General features: G+C 34.7%; 7 non-coding genes across 7 annotated transcripts; 1 reads left to right on the top strand and 6 right to left on the bottom strand.

The window, feature by feature from the left end:
- Window positions 1–1,065: 1,065 nt before the first annotated feature.
- TRNAS-AGA (transfer RNA serine (anticodon AGA)) lies at window positions 1,066–1,147 on the bottom strand. The gene has a single exon. It is a non-coding gene; the product is annotated as a tRNA-Ser (tRNA).
- A 2,913-nt stretch (window positions 1,148–4,060) lies between these two features.
- TRNAS-UGA (transfer RNA serine (anticodon UGA)) lies at window positions 4,061–4,142 on the bottom strand. Its single transcript has one exon. It is a non-coding gene; the product is annotated as a tRNA-Ser (tRNA).
- Window positions 4,143–7,053: 2,911 nt separating this feature from the next.
- On the bottom strand, window positions 7,054–7,135 carry TRNAS-UGA (transfer RNA serine (anticodon UGA)). Its single transcript has one exon. It is a non-coding gene; the product is annotated as a tRNA-Ser (tRNA).
- Window positions 7,136–10,049: 2,914 nt separating this feature from the next.
- Window positions 10,050–10,131, bottom strand: TRNAS-UGA (transfer RNA serine (anticodon UGA)). Its single transcript has one exon. It is a non-coding gene; the product is annotated as a tRNA-Ser (tRNA).
- A 379-nt stretch (window positions 10,132–10,510) lies between these two features.
- On the top strand, window positions 10,511–10,603 carry TRNAI-UAU (transfer RNA isoleucine (anticodon UAU)). Its single transcript is given in 2 exon segments — window positions 10,511–10,548; window positions 10,568–10,603. It is a non-coding gene; the product is annotated as a tRNA-Ile (tRNA).
- Window positions 10,604–13,050: 2,447 nt separating this feature from the next.
- TRNAS-UGA (transfer RNA serine (anticodon UGA)) lies at window positions 13,051–13,132 on the bottom strand. Its single transcript has one exon. It is a non-coding gene; the product is annotated as a tRNA-Ser (tRNA).
- Window positions 13,133–15,446: 2,314 nt separating this feature from the next.
- TRNAS-AGA (transfer RNA serine (anticodon AGA)) lies at window positions 15,447–15,528 on the bottom strand. The gene has a single exon. It is a non-coding gene; the product is annotated as a tRNA-Ser (tRNA).
- Between the last annotated feature and the right edge of the window lie 2,754 nt (window positions 15,529–18,282).

Raw genomic sequence — 18,282 nt, 5'->3', positions numbered from 1 at the left:
TGTTTTTTCTGCTTTTGATCAATATTGACATACAAAGGGTGGAGGGATACCAACATTGATCTCTTGGGTATCTAGAGGGAACTATCAATATGCAGACTATGGCAAAAGTATCAACAAAATAAACATGTCCAAGTATTAGGTATTCAATATTGTTAATCTGCAAGACAAAAACATACAGAACCCCTGTAAGATTATATTGAACCTCCCCAAAAAATAAATCTGATTTTAATATAACATGTTCTGTCTCTGAATTTAATATCAAAGTACAAAGTACATTTGTTCTTAATGAGAATCATTCTGTTTCACAAAAGATTCCATAAAGTTTACATTTGATTAATTTCTTAATTTTCTGTAAACTTCAGGAAGTTACAGTACAATTATTACAGTACATTAATGACCACTTTTCAGTAAAATTCATGCTAAGTTGGTTATTTCTTCAACAGGTTTAGAAAGCCCTGCTTATCTTTTGTGAATGATAACAATAAAACATTACAAATGCTTTTTCATAACAAAATGCTATTTGTGCTGTAGTGTGATAAGCAGTTGAACTATAACATTGATTATTCCCATTATATTTAAACAATATAGTTTTGGCAGACTGTAAAGAATGTACACATCTCAATACATGCAGTACTTAGCACAGTCCTTAAGAAGAATTCAAATATTATCTGTAATTATAAAGTGGAAGAATTCCCTCACTCTCACACTAAAGTGCTCATTATCCTTTGTCACCTTAAGTTATTTCTGTAAGGGTAAGCCGTTTCTCCTCTATTTTATGTTGTGCAAAGTATTGCACACAAATGACCTCTTAGCACTATGTTGCAGCATAGAGATACTTATCAATAGAAGACAATGCATTTATTGAAATGGAGTTCTTTATTAAATGTTTTACAGCCAGCAGCACCCTAAAATGTATAACTTGGAAAATGTTTGAAGAATTCAGAGTGTTTTCTTCTTTAGTGTGCCACATATTCCAGTAAGTAAAGATTGCTTTGCCAAGCAGATACAAACAAAATGCAAAGTGCAGTGAAGTTTTTAATAACACGTTACCACTGAAAAAGTCAACGTAGTAAGCAGGATTTGAACCTGCACGGGGAAACCCCAATGGATTTCTAGTCCATCGCCTTAACCACTCGGCCATGACTACATAGCTGCTAGTACTGAATACAGTCACACAGATGGCTCTTGTGCGGATATGGGTAACACTCACAAATGAATGATGACCAATATGAACTAAATAACCATGAGAACATTTTCATAAAGAGAAATACATGACTTGTTTGTACACATTGTTTAAACAACATTATCTTTGCAAAATGTTGCTTCTATTGGGTTTTTGAACAATGACGAGAAATACTTTTTGTTAACCACAATCAATGTACAGTATGAAACAGATCTGAGGCAGAAAACAAGAAAAGGGGTTAAAAGGAGTAATGGGACAATGATCTAACTTGGATGTCAGAGATTAAAACAGCAGAGTTGGTGGGTAATTGGGGCAAGAAGAACATGGATCATTACAGGAACATGCTCCAGTGGCGTAATCGGTTAGCGCACGGTACTTATATGTCAGTATATGCTAAGCTATGCCGAGGTTGTGAGTTCAAGCCTCACCTGATGCAAACCCTTTTTTTGTTTCATCAACCAATAGCATTGTTTGAATGTATACAATGTTAAATAAAAGGCCTATGGATGTAAATTGCAAAATGTAATCTTTTACATTAAAAACAACATTTCCGCATTTTGCTATTTGGCTTACATTGAAGTGCATGTAAAGCAGTCAAATTCAATAGGTGTCAAAATGTGGGCAAGAAGATATTGGTAATTGATGATGTATGATTTAAAAAAAATAAAAAAATGAGAGCTGTCCAAGCAAATTCTTCCTTTTTTCAAACCAAAATACACCAGTGGAGCCAATGCTACCCATTATTTGGGTCTAGAGGATACATATATTTCCATATGTATATATCCTAAAAAGGCAATCTTTAATGAGCATCCTGTCTATCTGTACCAAGTAGGGGTCAGCCTATCCCCCCTTCTTAACCCAACTATTCACCTCTCACATTCGTATCTTGCTCACCATATGTAAACCACTTCTCACCTCTCTCATAATCTGTTGTTATTACATTTCCTCCACCTACCCCCTGAGAATGATTAATAAACAAATCTAAACTCAATACAAAACCCCATTAAGAGTTAAAATTCACCCTAGCAAAGTCACATTCCACCTTTCAATCAAGCCTGAAATATTTTTTCAAACACAATTTGCACCTGAATGGCGGTGGTGGAACAAAAGCTTTCCACGTTTTGTTTTTAAATCCAAACAAGTATAAATCCCTCTTAAGAGTTAATCCTCACTGTAGCACAACCCCATGCTATTTCACCAGAGTCTTCAATTGAATAAATTCTCTTATTGCTATAGGCGAGTGGATCTTGTATGTGGTAGAAACCAAGAGTGCTGAAAGAAGTTTTGCATGTACGACCACCTTTTCTTTCAGTTTTACTTGCTTTATGCTTTATGCTTTATCAGAGTGGGCAATCATAAATGACAACATAGAAGAGGAATAAAGAATCTTCTTTTTTTGCCAATTACATAGCAAGCTAAAGGAAAACATGCTAAAACCACATTGAAGATTTGAGTAACACAGTTAAAGTAAATATGAAGGAACAAAGCTTGATGTTAATATTAAAGATATTTTAAATGCCTTAAGCATAGAATAAAATATTCCAACACATTTGAACTTTGCAACTCACTCAAAAAATCATGTCTTTTGATCAATTTTAAACAGAGGGTCCTCACTTGAGAAAGACCACTTTTTGATGGTTGAAACGTTGTGCATTTGATATAATAAATTCTTTAAATCCGTAGAGCCCTGAATCCTCCGTTTCTTTTGCTGACTTTGGAGTCTGTCATTCACAGGGACTCCCCTGGATCAGGAGCACTAGTAACAGCAAGTATCAGTTAGAGTTTTCAGTTTTTGCTGTGCAGCATTTATCTTGTTTTTTTTCTGCTTTTGATCAATATTGACATACAAAGGGTGGAGGGATACCAACATTGATCTCTTGGGTATCTAGAGGGAACAATCAATATGCAGACTATGGCAAAAGTATCAACAAAATAAACATGTCCAAGTATTAGGTATTCAATATTGTTAATCTGCAAGACAAAAACATACAGAACCCCTATAAGATCATATTGAACCTCCCCCCAAAAAAATCTGATTTTAATATAACATGTTCTGTCTCTGAATTTAATATCAAAGTACAAAGTACATTTGTTCTTAATGAGAATCATTCTGTTTCACAAAAGATTCCATAAAGTTTATATTTGATTAATTTCTTAATTTTCTGTAAACTTCAGGAAGTTACAGTACAATTATTACAGTACATTAATGACCATTTTTCAGTAAAATTCAAGCTAAGTTGTTTATTTCTTCACAGGTTTAGAAAGCCCTGCTTATCTTTTGTGAATGATAACAATAAACCATTACAAATGCTTTTTTAAAACAAAAAGCTATTTGGGCTGAAGTGTGATAAGCAGTTGAACTATAACATTGATTATTCCCATTATATTTAAACAATATAGTTTTGGCAGACTGTAAAGAATGTACACATCTCAATACATGCAGTACTTAGCACAGTCCTTAAGAAGAATTCAAATATTATCTGTAATTATAAAGTGGAAGAATTCCCTCACTCTCACACTAAAGTGCTCATTATCCTTTGTCACCTTAAGTTATTTCTGTAAGGGTAAGCCGTTTCTCCTCTATTTTATGTTGTGCAAAGTATTGCACACAAATGACCTCTTAGCACTATGTTGCAGCATAGAGATACTTATCAATAGAAGACAATGCATTTATTGAAATGGAGTTCTTTATTAAATGTTTTACAGCCAGCAGCACCCTAAAATGTATAACTTGGAAAATGTTTGAAGAATTCAGAGTGTTTTCTTCTTTAGTGTGCCACATATTCCAGTAAGTAAAGATTGCTTTGCCAAGCAGATACAAACAAAATGCAAAGTGCAGTGAAGTTTTTAATAACACGTTACCACTGAAAAAGTCAACGTAGTCAGCAGGATTTGAACCTGCGCGGGGAAACCCCAATGGATTTCAAGTCCATCGCCTTAACCACTCGGCCATGACTACATAGCTGGTAGTACTGAATACAGTCACACAGATAGCTCTTGAGCGGATATGGGTAACACTCACCAATGAATGATGACCAATATGAACTAAATAACCATGAGAACATTTTCATAAAGAGAAATACATGACTTGTTTGTACACATTGTTTAAACAACATTATCTTTGTAAAATGTTGCTTCTATTGGGTTTTTGAACAATGACGAGAAATACTTTTTGTTAACCACATTCAATGTACAGTATGAAACAGATCTGAGGCAGAAAAAAAAGAAAAGGTGTTAAAAGGAGTAATGGGAAAATGATCTAACTTGGATGTCAGAGATTAAAAGAGCAGAGTTGGAGGGCAATTGGGGCAAGAAGAAGATGGATAATTATAGGAACATGCTCCAGTGGCGTAATCGGTTAGCGCACGGTACTTATATGTCAGTATATGCTAAGCTATGCTGAGGTTGTGAGTTCAAGCCTCACCCGAAGCAAACCCTTTTTTTGTTTCATCAAACAATAGCATTGTTTGAATGTATACAATGTTAAATAAAAGGCCTATGGATGTAAATTGTAAAATGTAATCTTTTACATAAGAAACAACGTTTCCTCATTTTCCTATTTCGCTTACATTGGAGCGCATGTAAAGCAGTCAAATTCAATAGGTGTCTCAATGTGGGCAAGACGATATTGGTAATTGATGATGTATGATTTAAAAAAATTAAAAAATGAGAGCTGTCCAAGCACATTCTTCCTTTTTTCAAACCAAAATACACCAGTGGAACAATGCTACTCATTACTTGGGTCTAGAGGATACATATATTTCCAGATTTATATATCCTAAAAAGGCAATCTTTAATGAGCATCCTGTCACTCTGTACTATGTAAGGGTCAGCCTATCCCCCCTTCTTAACCCAACTATTCACCTCTCACATTCGTATCTTGCTCCACATATGTAAACCACTTCTCACCTCTCTCATAATCTGTTGTTATTACCTTTCCTCCACCTACCTCCTGAGAATGATTAATAAAAAAATCTAAACTCAATACAAACCCCCATTAAGAGTTAAAATTCACCCTAGCAAAGCCACATTCTACCTTTCAATCAAGCCTGAAATATTTTTTCAAACACAATTTACACCTGAATGGCGGTGGTGGAACAAAAGCTTTCTACGTTTTGTTTTTAAATCCAAACAAGTATAAATCCCTCTTAAGAGTTAATCCTCACTGTAGCACAACCCCATGCTATTTCACCAGAGTCTTCAATTGAATTAATTATCTTATTGCTATAGGCGAGTGGATCTTGTATGTGGTAGAAACCAAGAGTGCTGAAAGAAGTTTTGCATGTACGACCACCTTTTCTTTCAGTTTTACTTGCTTTATGCTTTATGCTTTATCAGAGTGGGCAATCATAAAAGACAACATAGAAGAGGAATAAAGAATCTTCTTTTTTTGCCAATTACATAGCAAGCTAAAGGAAAACATGCTAAAACCACATTGAAGATTTGAGTAACACAGTTAAAGTAAATATGAAGGAACAAAGCTTGATGTTAATATTAAAGAGATTTTAAATGCCTTAAGCATAGAATAAAATATTCCAACACATTTGAACTTTGCAACTCACTCAAAAAATCATGTCTTTTGATCAATTTTAAACAGAGGGTTCTCACTTGAGAAAGACCACTTTTTGATGGTTGAAACGTTGTGCATTTGATATAATAAATTCTTTAAATCCGTAGAGCCCTGAATCCTCCGTTTCTTTTGCTGACTTTGAAGTCTGTCATTCACAGGGACTCCCCTGGATCAGGAGCACCAGTAACAGCAAGTATCAGTTAGAGTTTTCAGTTTTTGCTGTGCAGCATTTATCTTGTTTTTTTCTGCTTTTGATCAATATTGACATACAAAGGGTGGAGGGATACCAACATTTATCTCTTGGGTATCTAGAGGGAACTATCAATATGCAGACTATGGCAAAAGTATCAACAAAATAAACATGTCCAAGTATTAGGTATTCAATATTGTTAATCTGCAAGACAAAAACATACAGAACCCCTATAAGATCATATTGAACCTCCCCCCAAAAAAATCTGATATTAATATAACATGTCCTGTCTCTGAATTTAATATCAAAGTACAAAGTACATTTGTTCTTAATGAGAATCATTCTGTTTCACAAAAGATTCCATAAAGTTTACATTTGATTAATTTCTTAATTTTCTGTAAACTTCAGGAAGTTACAGTACAATTATTACAGTACATTAATGACCATTTTTCAGTAAAATTCAAGCTAAGTTGTTTATTTCTTCACAGGTTTAGAAAGCCCTGCTTATCTTTTGTGAATGATAACAATAAACCATTACAAATGCTTTTTTAAAACAAAAAGCTATTTGGGCTGAAGTGTGATAAGCAGTTGAACTATAACATTGATTATTCCCATTATATTTAAACAATATAGTTTTGTCAGACTGTAAAGAATGTACACATCTCAATACATGCAGTACTTAGCACAGTCCTTAAGAAGAATTCAAATATTATCTGTAATTATAAAGTGGAAGAATTCCCTCACTCTCACACTAAAGTGCTCATTATTCTTTGTCACCTTAAGTTATTTCATTAAGGGTAAGCCGTTTCTCCTCTATTTTATGTTGTGCAAAGTATTGCACACAAATGACCTCTTAGCACTATGTTGCAGCATAGAGATACTTATCAATAGAAGACAATGCATTTATTGAAATGGAGTTCTTTATTAAATGTTTTACAGCCAGCAGCACCCTAAAATGTATAACTTGGAAAATGTTTGAAGAATTCAGAGTGTTTTCTTCTTTAGTGTGCCACATATTCCAGTAAGTAAAGATTGCTTTGCCAAGCAGATACAAACAAAATGCAAAGTGCAGTGAAGTTTTTAATAACACGTTACCACTGAAAAAGTCAACGTAGTCAGCAGGATTTGAACCTGCGCGGGGAAACCCCAATGGATTTCAAGTCCATCGCCTTAACCACTCGGCCATGACTACATAGCTGGTAGTACTGAATACAGTCACACAGATAGCTCTTGAGCGGATATGGGTAACACTCACCAATGAATGATGACCAATATGAACTAAATAACCATGAGAACATTTTCATAAAGAGAAATACATGACTTGTTTGTACACATTGTTTAAACAACATTATCTTTGTAAAATGTTGCTTCTATTGGGTTTTTGAACAATGACGAGAAATACTTTTTGTTAACCACATTCAATGTACAGTATGAAACAGATCTGAGGCAGAAAAAAAAGAAAAGGTGTTAAAAGGAGTAATGGGAAAATGATCTAACTTGGATGTCAGAGATTAAAAGAGCAGAGTTGGAGGGCAATTGGGGCAAGAAGAAGATGGATAATTACAGGAACAAGCTCCAGTGGTGTAATCAGTTAGCGCACGGTACTTATATGTCAGTATATGCTAAGCTATGTTGAGGTTGTGAGTTCAAGCCTAACCTGAAGTAAACCCTTTTTTTGTTTCATCAACCAATAGCATTGTTTGAATGTATACAATGTTAAATAAAAGGCCTATGGATGTAAATTGTAAAATGTAATCTTTTACATAAGAAACAACGTTTCCTCATTTTCCTATTTCGCTTACATTGGAGCGCATGTAAAGCAGTCAAATTCAATAGGTGTCTCAATGTGGGCAAGACGATATTGGTAATCGATGATGTATGATTTAAAAAAATTAAAAAATGAGAGCTGTCCAAGCACATTCTTCCTTTTTTCAAACCAAAATACACCAGTGGAACAATGCTACTCATTACTTGGGTCTAGAGGATACATATATTTCCAGATTTATATATCCTAAAAAGGCAATCTTTAATGAGCATCCTGTCAATCTGTACTATGTAAGGGTCAGCCTATCCCCCCTTCTTAACACAACTATTCACCTCTCACATTCGTATCTTGCTCCACATATGTAAACCACTTCTCACCTCTCTCATAATCTGTTGTTATTACCTTTCCTCCACCTACCTCCTGAGAATGATTAATAAACAAATCTAAACTCAATACAAACCCCCATTAAGAGTTAAAATTCACCCTAGCAAAGCCACATTCTACCTTTCAATCAAGCCTGAAATATTTTTTCAAACACAATTTACACCTGAATGGCGGTGGTGGAACAAAAGCTTTCTACGTTTTGTTTTTAAATCCAAACAAGTATAAATCCCTCTTAAGAGTTAATCCTCACTGTAGCACAACCCCATGCTATTTCACCAGAGTCTTCAATTTAATAAATTATCTTATTGCTATAGGCGAGTGGATCTTGTATGTGGTAGAAACCAAGAGTGCTGAAAGAAGTTTTGCATGTACGACCACCTTTTCTTTCAGTTTTACTTGCTTTATGCTTTATGCTTTATCAGAGTGGGCAATCATAAATGACAACATAGAAGAGGAATAAAGAATCTTCTTTTTTTGCCAATTACATAGCAAGCTAAAGGAAAACATGCTAAAACAACATTGAAGATTTGAGTAACACAGTTAAAGTAAATATGATGGAACAAGGCTTGATGTTAATATTAAAGATATTTTAAATGCCTTAAGCATAGAATAAAATATTCCAACACATTTGAACTTTGTAACTCACTCAAAAAATCATGTCTTTTGATCAATTTTAAACAGAGGGTTCTCACTTGAGAAAGACCACTTTTTGATGGTTGAAACGTTGTGCATTTGATATAATAAATTCTTTAGATCCGTAGAGCCCTGAATCCTCCGTTTCTTTTGCTGACTTTGGAGTCTGTCATTCACAGGGACTCCCCTGGATCAGGAGCACCAGTAACAGCAAGTATCAGTTAGAGTTTTCAGTTTTTGCTGTGCAGCATTTATCTTGTTTTTTTTCTGCTTTTGATCAATTTTGACATACAAAGGGTGGAGGGATACCAACATTGATCTCTTGGGTATCTAGAGGGAACTAACAATATGCAGACTATGGCAAAAGTATCAACAAAATAAACATGTCCACGAATTAGGTATTCAATATTGTTAATCTGCAAGACAAAAACATACAGGACCCCTATAAGATCATATTGAACCCCCCAAAAAAATAAATCTGATTTTAATATAAAATGTTCTGTCTCTGAATTTAATATCAAAGTATAAAGCACATTTGTTCTTAATGAGAATCATTCGGTTTCACAAAAGATTCCATAAAGTTTACATTTGATTAATTTCTTAATTTTCTGTAAACTTCAGGAAGTTACAGTACAATTATTACAGTACATTAATGACCATTTTTCAGTAAAATTCATGCTAAGTTGGTTATTTCTTCAACAGGTTTAGAAAGCCCTGCTTATCTTTTGTTAATGATAACAATAAAACATTACAAATGCTTTTTCATAACAAAAAGCTATTTGTGCTGAAGTGTGATAAGCAGTTGAACTATAACATTGATTATTCCCATTATATTTAAACAATATAGTTTTGTCAGACTGTAAAGAATGTACACATCTCAATACATGCAGTACTTAGCACAGTCCTTAAGAAGAATTCAAATATTATCTGTAATTATAAAGTGGAAGAATTCCCTCACTCTCACACTAAAGTGCTCATTATCCTTTGTCACCTTAAGTTATTTCTGTAAGGGTAAGCCGTTTCTCCTCTATTTTATGTTGTGCAAAGTATTGCACACAAATGACCTCTTAGCACTATGTTGCAGCATAGAGATACTTATCAATAGAAGACAATGCATTTATTGAAATGGAGTTCTTTATTAAATGTTTTACAGCCAGCAGCACCCTAAAATGTATAACTTGGAAAATGTTTGAAGAATTCAGAGTGTTTTCTTCTTTAGTGTGCCACATATTCCAGTAAGTAAAGATTGCTTTGCCAAGCAGATACAAACAAAATGCAAAGTGCAGTGAAGTTTTTAATAACACGTTACCACTGAAAAAGTCAACGTAGTCAGCAGGATTTGAACCTGCGCGGGGAAACCCCAATGGATTTCAAGGCCATCGCCTTAACCACTCAGCCATGACTACAAGGCTGGTATTATTGAATACAGTCACACAGATGGCTCTTGAGCGGATATGGGTAACGCTCACTAATGAATGATGACCAATATGAACTAAATAACCATGAGAACATTTTCATAAAGAGAAATACATGACTTGTTTGTACACATTGTTTAAACAACATTATCTTTGCAAAATGTTGCTTCTATTGGGTTTTTGAACAATGACGAGAAATACTTTTTGTTAACCACAATCAATGTACAGTATGAAACAGATCTGAGGCAGAAAACAAGAAAAGGGGTTAAAAGGAGTAATGGGACAATGATCTAACTTGGATGTCAGAGATTAAAAGAGCAGAGTTGGAGGGTAATTGGGGCAAGAAGAACATGGATCATTACAGGAACATGCTCCAGTGGCGTAATTGGTTAGCGCACGGTACTTATATGTCAGTATATGCTAAACTATGCCGAGGTTGTGAGTTCAAGCCTCACCTGAAGCAAACCCTTTTTTTGTTTCATCAACCAATAGCATTGTTTGAATGTATACAATGTTAAATAAAAGGCCTATGGATGTAAATTGCAAAATGTAATCTTTTACATTAAAAACAACATTTCCGCATTTTGCTATTTGGCTTACATTGGAGTGCATGTAAAGCAGTCAAATTCAATAGGTGTCTCAATGTGGGCAAGAAGATATTGGTAATTGATGATGTATGATTTAAAAAAATAAAAAAATGAGAGCTGTCCAAGCACATTCTTCCTTTTTTCAAATCAAAATACACCAGTAGAGCCAATGCTACTCATTATTTGGGTCTAGAGGATACATATATTTCCAGATTTATATATCCTAAAAAGGCAATCTTTAATGAGCATCCTGTCTATCTGTACTAAGTAAGGGTCAGCCTATCCCCCCTTCTTATCCCAATTATTCACCTCTCACATTCGTATCTTGTTCATCATATGTAAACCACTTCTCACCTCTCTCATAATCTGTTGTTATTACATTTCCTCCACCTACCCCCTGAGAATGATTAATAAACAAATCTAAACTCAATACAAAACCCCATTAAGAGTTAAAATTCACCCTAGCAAAGTCACATTCCACCTTTCAATCAAGCCTGAAATATTTTTTCAAACACAATTTGCACCTGAATGGCGGTGGTGGAACAAAAGCTTTCTACGTTTTGTTTTTAAATCCAAACAAGAATAAATCCCTCTTAAGAGTTAATCCTCACTGTAGCACAACCCCATGCTATTTCACCAGAGTCTTCAATTGAATAAATTCTCTTATTGCTATAGGCGAGTGGATCTTGTATGTGGTAGAAACCAAGAGTGCTGAAAGAAGTTTTGCATGTACGACCACCTTTTCTTTCAGTTTTACTTGCTTTATGCTTTATGCTTTATGCTTTATCAGAGTGGGCAATCATAAATGACAACATAGAAGAGGAATAAAGAATCTTCTTTTTTTGCCAATTACATAGCAAGCTAAAGGAAAACATGCTAAAACTACATTGAAGATTTGAGTAACACAGTTAAAGTAAATATGAAGGAACAAAGCTTGATGTTAATATTAAAGAGATTTTAAATGCCTTAAGCATAGAATAAAATATTCCAACACATTTGAACTTTGCAACTCACTCAAAAAATCATGTCTTTTGATCAATTTTAAACAGAGGGTCCTCACTTGAGAAAGACCACTTTTGATGGTTGAAACGTTGTGCATTTGATATAATAAATTCTTTAAATCCGTAGAGCCCTGAATCCTCCGTTTCTTTTGCTGACTTTGGAGTCTGTCATTCACAGGGACTCCCCTGGATCAGGAGCACCAGTAACAGCAAGTATCAGTTAGAGTTTTCAGTTTTTGCTGTGCAGCATTTATCTTGTTTTTTTCTGCTTTTGATCAATATTGACATACAAAGGGTGGAGGGATACCAACATTGATCTCTTGGGTATCTAGAGGGAACTATCAATATGCAGACTATGGCAAAAGTATCAACAAAATAAACATGTCCAAGTATTAGGTATTCAATATTGTTAATCTGCAAGACAAAAACATACAGAACCCCTATAAGATCATATTGAACCTCCCCAAAAAATAAATCTGATTTTAATATAACATGTTCTGTCTCTGAATTTAATATCAAAGTACAAAGTACATTTGTTCTTAATGAGAATCATTCTGTTTCACAAAAGATTCCATAAAGTTTACATTTGATTAATTTCTTAATTTTCTGTAAACTTCAGGAAGTTACAGTACAATTATTACAGTACATTAATGACCATTTTTCAGTAAAATTCATGCTAAGTTGGTTATTTCTTCAACAGGTTTAGAAAGCCCTGCTTATCTTTTGTGAATGATAACAATAAAACATTACAAATGCTTTTTCATAACAAAAAGCTATTTGTGCTGAAGTGTGATAAGCAGTTGAACTATAACATTGATTATTCCCATTATATTTAAACAATATAGTTTTGTCAGACTGTAAAGAATGTACACATCTCAATACATGCAGTACTTAGCACAGTCCTTAAGAAGAATTCAAATATTATCTGTAATTATAAAGTGGAAGAATTCCCTCACTCTCACACTAAAGTGCTCATTATCCTTTGTCACCTTAAGTTATTTCTGTAAGGGTAAGCCGTTTCTCCTCTATTTTATGTTGTGCAAAGTATTGCACACAAATGACCTCTTAGCACTATGTTGCAGCATAGAGATACTTATCAATAGAAGACAATGCATTTATTGAAATGGAGTTCTTTATTAAATGTTTTACAGCCAGCAGCACCCTAAAATGTATAACTTGGAAAATGTTTGAAGAATTCAGAGTGTTTTCTTCTTTAGTGTGCCACATATTCCAGTAAGTAAAGATTGCTTTGCCAAGCAGATACAAACAAAATGCAAAGTGCAGTGAAGTTTTTAATAACACGTTACCACTGAAAAAGTCAATGTAGTCAGCAGGATTTGAACCTGCGCGGGGAAACCCCAATGGATTTCAACTCTATCGCCTTAACCACTCGGCCATGACTACATAGCTGGTAGTACTGAATACAGTCACACAGATAGCTCTTGAGCGGATATGGGTAACACTCACTAATGAATGATGACCAATATGAACTAAATAACCATTAGAACATTTTCATAAAGAGAAATACATGACTTGTTTGTGCACATTGTTTAAACAACATTATCTTTGTAAAATGTTGCTTCTGTTGGGTTTTTGAACAATGACGAGAAATACTTTTTGTTAACCACATTCAATGTACAGTATGAAACAGATCTGAGGCAGAAAAAAAAGAAAAGGTGTTAAAACGAGTAATGGGAAAATGATCTAACTTGGATGTCAGAGATTAAAAGAGCAGAGTTGGAGGGCAATTGGGGCAAGAAGAACATGGATCATTACAGGAACAAGCTCCAGTGGCGTAATCAGTTAGCGCACGGTACTTATATGTCAGTATATGCTAAGCTATGTTGAGGTTGTGAGTTCAAGCCTAACCTGAAGTAAACCCTTTTTTTGTTTCATCAACCAATAGCATTGTTTGAATGTATACAATGTTAAATAAAAGGCCTATGGATGTAAATTGTAAAATGTAATCTTTTACATTAAAAACAACATTTCCGCATTTTGCAATTTGGCTTACATTGGAGCGCATGTAAAGCAGTCAAATTCAATAGGTGTCTCAATGTGGGCAAGAAGATATTGGTAATTGATGATGTATGATTTAAAAAAATAAAAAAATGAGAGCTGTCCAAGCACATTCTTCCTTTTTTCAAATCAAAATACACCAGTGGAGCCAATGCTACTCATTATTTGGGTCTAGAGGATACATATATTTCCAGATTTATATATCCTAAAAAGGCAATCTTTAATGAGCATCCTGTCTATCTGTACTAAGTAAGGGTCAGCCTATCCCCCCTTCCTAACCCAATTATTCACCTCTCACATTCGTATCTTGTTCATCATATGTAAATCACTTCTCACCTCTCTCATAATCTGTTGTTATTACATTTCCTCCTCCTACCCCCTGAGAATGATTAATAAACAAATCTAAACTCAATACAAAACCCCATTAAGAGTTAAAATTCACCCTAGCAAAGTCACATTCTACCTTTCAATCAAGCCTGAAATATTTTTTCAAACACAATTTGCACCTGAATGGCGGTGGTGGAACAAAAGCTTTCTACGTTTTGTTTTTAAATCCAAACAAGTATAAATCCCTCTTAAGAGTTAATCCTCACTGTAGCACAACCCCATGCTATTTCACCAGAGTCTTCAATTGAATAAATTCTCTTATTGCTATAGGCGAGTGGATCTTGTATGTGGTAGAAACCAAGAGTGCTGAAAGAAGTTTTGCATGTACGACCACCTTTTCTTTCAGTTTTACTTGCTTTATGCTTTATGCTTTATCAGAGTGGGCAATCATAAATGACAACATAGAAGAGGAATAAAGAATCTTCTTTTTTTGCCAATTACATAGCAAGCTAAAGGAAAACATGCTAAATCCACATTGAAGATTTGAGTAACACAGTTAAAGTAAATATGAAGGAACAAAGCTTGATGTTAATATTAAAGATATTTTAAATGCCTTAAGCATAGAATAAAATATTCCAACACATTTGAACTTTGCAACTCACTCAAAAAATCATGTCTTTTGATCAATTTTAAACAGAGGGTTCAGGGCTCTACGGATTTAAAGAATTTATTATATCAAATACACAACGTTCAACCATCAAAAAGTGGTCTTTCTCAAGTGAGAAAGACCACATTTTGATGGTTGAAACGTTGTGTATTTGTTTTAATAAATTCTTTAAATCCGTAGAGCCCTGAACCCTCTGGTTTTTTTGCTGACTTTGGAGTCTGTCATTCACAGGGACTCCCCTGGATCAAGAGCACCAGTAACAGCAAGTATCAGTTAGAGTTTTCAGTTTTTGCTGTGCAGCATTTATCTTGTTTTTTTCTGCTTTTGATCAATTTTGACATACAAAGGGTGGAGGGATACCAACATTGATCTCTTGGGTATCTAGAGGGAACTATCAATATGCAGACTATGGCAAAAGTATCAACAAAATAAACATGTCCAAGAATTAGGTATTCAATATTGTTAATCTGCAAGACAAAAACATACAGAACCCCTATAAGATCATATTGAACCCCCCCAAATGGAGTACTTTATTAAATGTTTTACAGCCAGCAGCACCCTAAAATGTATAACTTGGAAAATGTTTGAAGAATTCAGAGTGTTTTCTTCTTTAGTGTGCCACATATTCAGTAAGTAAAGATTGCTTTGCCAAGTAGATACAAACATAATGCAAAGTGCAGTGAAGTTTTTAACTGAAAAAGTCAACGTAGTCAGCAGGATTTGAACCTGCGCGGGGGAACCCCAATGGATTTCTAGTCCATCGCCTTAACCACTCGGCCATGACTACATAGCTGGTAGTACAGAATATAGTCACACAGATGGCTCTTGATCGGATATGGGTAACACTCACTAATGAATGATGACCAATATGAACTAAATAACCATGAGAACATTTTCATCAAGAGAAATACATGACTTGTTTGTACACATTGTTTAAACAACATTATCTTTGTAAAATGTTGCTTCTATTGGGTTTTTGAAAAATGACGAGAAATACTTTTTGTTAACCACATTCAATGTACAGTATGAAACAGATCTGAGGCAGAAAAAAAGAAAAGGGGTTATAAGGAGTAATGGGAAAATGATCTAACTTGGATGTCAGAGATTAAAAGAGCAGAGTTGGAGGGCAATTGGGGCAAGAAGAACATGGATCATTACAGGAACATGCTCCAGTGGCGTAATCGGTTAGCGCACAGTAATTATATGTCAGTATATGCTAAGCTATGCCGAGGTTGTGAGTTCAAGCCTTACCTGAAGCAAACCCTTTTTTTGTTTCATCAACCAATAGCATTGTTTGAATTTATACAATGTTAAATAAAAGGCCTATGGATGAAAATTGTAAAATGTAATCTTTTACATAAAAAACAACGTTTCCTCATTTTGCTATTTGGCTTACATTGGAGTGCATGTAAAGCAGTCAAATTCAATAGGTGTCTCAATGTGGGCAAGAAGATATTGGTAATTGATGATGTATGATTTAAAAAAATAAAAAAATGAGAGCTGTCCAAGCAAATTCTTCCTTTTTTCAAACCAAAATACACCAGTGGAGCCAATGCTACCCATTATTTGGGTCTAGAGGATACATATATTTCCAGATTCCTGTATCCTAAAAAGGCAATCTTTAATGAGCATCCCGTCTATCTGTACTAAGTAAGGGTCAGCCTATCCCCCCTTCTTAACCCAACTATTCACCTCTCACATTCGTATCTTGCTCACCATATTTAAACCACTTCTCACCTCTCTCATAATCTGTTGTTATTACATTTCCTCCACCTACCCCCTGAGAATGATTAATAAACAAATCTAAACTCAATACAAAACCCCATTAAGAGTTAAAATTCACCCTAGCAAAGCCACATTCTACCTTTCAATCAAGCCTGAAATATTTTTTCAAACACAATTTGCACCTGAATGGCGGTGGTGGAACAAAAGCTTTCTACGTTTTGTTTTTAAATCCAAACAAGTATAAATCCCTCTTAAGAGTTAATCCTCACTGTAGCACAACCCCATGCCATTTCACCAGAGTCTTCAATTGAATAAATTCTCTTATTGCTATAGGCGAGTGGATCTTGTATGTGGTAGAAACCAAGAGTGCTGAAAGAAGTTTTGCATGTACGACCACCTTTTCTTTCAGTTTTACTTGCTTTATGCTTTATGCTTTATCAGAGTGGGCAATCATAAATGACAACATAGAAGAGGAATAAAAAATCTTCTTATTTTGCCAATTGCATAGCAAGCTAAAGGAAAACATGCTAAAAGAATATTGAAGATTTGAGTAACACAGTTAAAGTAAATATGAAGCAACAAGGCTTGATGTTAATATTAAAGATATTTTAAATGCCTTAAGCATAGAATAAAATATTCCAACACATTTGAACTTTGCAACTCACTCAAAAAATCATGTCTTTTGATCAATTTTAAACAGAGGTGTTAGATCTCTACAGATCAGGTCCTTCTAGGGCAAGCAAAACCTTTTCTCCCGGGAGCTACTGAAACGCAACAGATATATAATTTTTTCAAATAGTATGACATATACGAGCTTGGAGCTGTAAGAATTCACGGAGGCACCTTGGCTTAGTTCTTACAACTAAATTTTAATGGTTCACAAGCAGGTTTATATACACAAGGCAGGGACAAAAATACAGTTGTCATCTGTTACAAATATGGGTACACATCTAAATTTACATGTATCCTTCACATAATGCCTTTTCTGTAGAGCTTAAAACATTTAACTGCTGAGCAAGAGACATATACAATGGTGACTTATAAGGCAGCCCTATCCTCTGTAGTCTTATTTTAACAATATTTTGACAGGCATTGAACAGTTGGTCTGAAGCTATTTACAATAGCCTCCCATGAAAATAGCAAGGCCAGTGTATTCTTTTTAACCTTATCAATTCCAGAAGACAGAAGACAGTTTTAACCTTACATACCTCCTTTTGTTCTGAAAGAACAAACCAATTGACCAATCCCATTTATTCTTCTGCAAACCACTCAGGAGAGGAAAAACTCCAAGGAAGAAACCTCCAAGAGACCATGTGCCTGCAGAAACCTATCTCTTTTAGGTATCTCGTTTGATAATCAGAGATGAACATATGGGTGGTTGACGAGTACCAAGACTATTGGTATTTCTCGCTCTCTTTGTGGGAGGTATATACATAATGGTCGAGCTAGAAGCAGAAACATCTTTCTTTGGCAAAAAATAGAGCTGATTACACTTTTACCCATCTAAATTAATTCATACACACAGAGTAATAAACCTGCGATTATCCTAATTCCGTAAAGAATTTAATTCCCAATACACCGAGCCAATTTTCAAGGCCAAATGTAAAATCAAACTCTTTTGTTTCCTCTCTCATTCTAGATTACATTTCTGCTAGTGTATCCATATCATGGTGTATACTTTTTGATTGGGTGTCAATATAAGAACGGCATTCTTTACCCACTAATTTACAAACCCCTCCTTGTGCTGCCATCAGATAACCCAATGCCATACAATTTTGCAAAACTACTGTCCTTATCTATTGCTGAACCTTAAAAA

This window comes from Ascaphus truei (genome assembly GCF_040206685.1).
Source record: "Ascaphus truei isolate aAscTru1 chromosome 12 unlocalized genomic scaffold, aAscTru1.hap1 SUPER_12_unloc_6, whole genome shotgun sequence".
Classification (NCBI taxonomy): Eukaryota; Metazoa; Chordata; class Amphibia; order Anura; family Ascaphidae; genus Ascaphus; species Ascaphus truei.
Note: the sequence above shows the minus strand (reverse complement) of the source record. Positions and strands in the feature narration are given on the sequence as shown.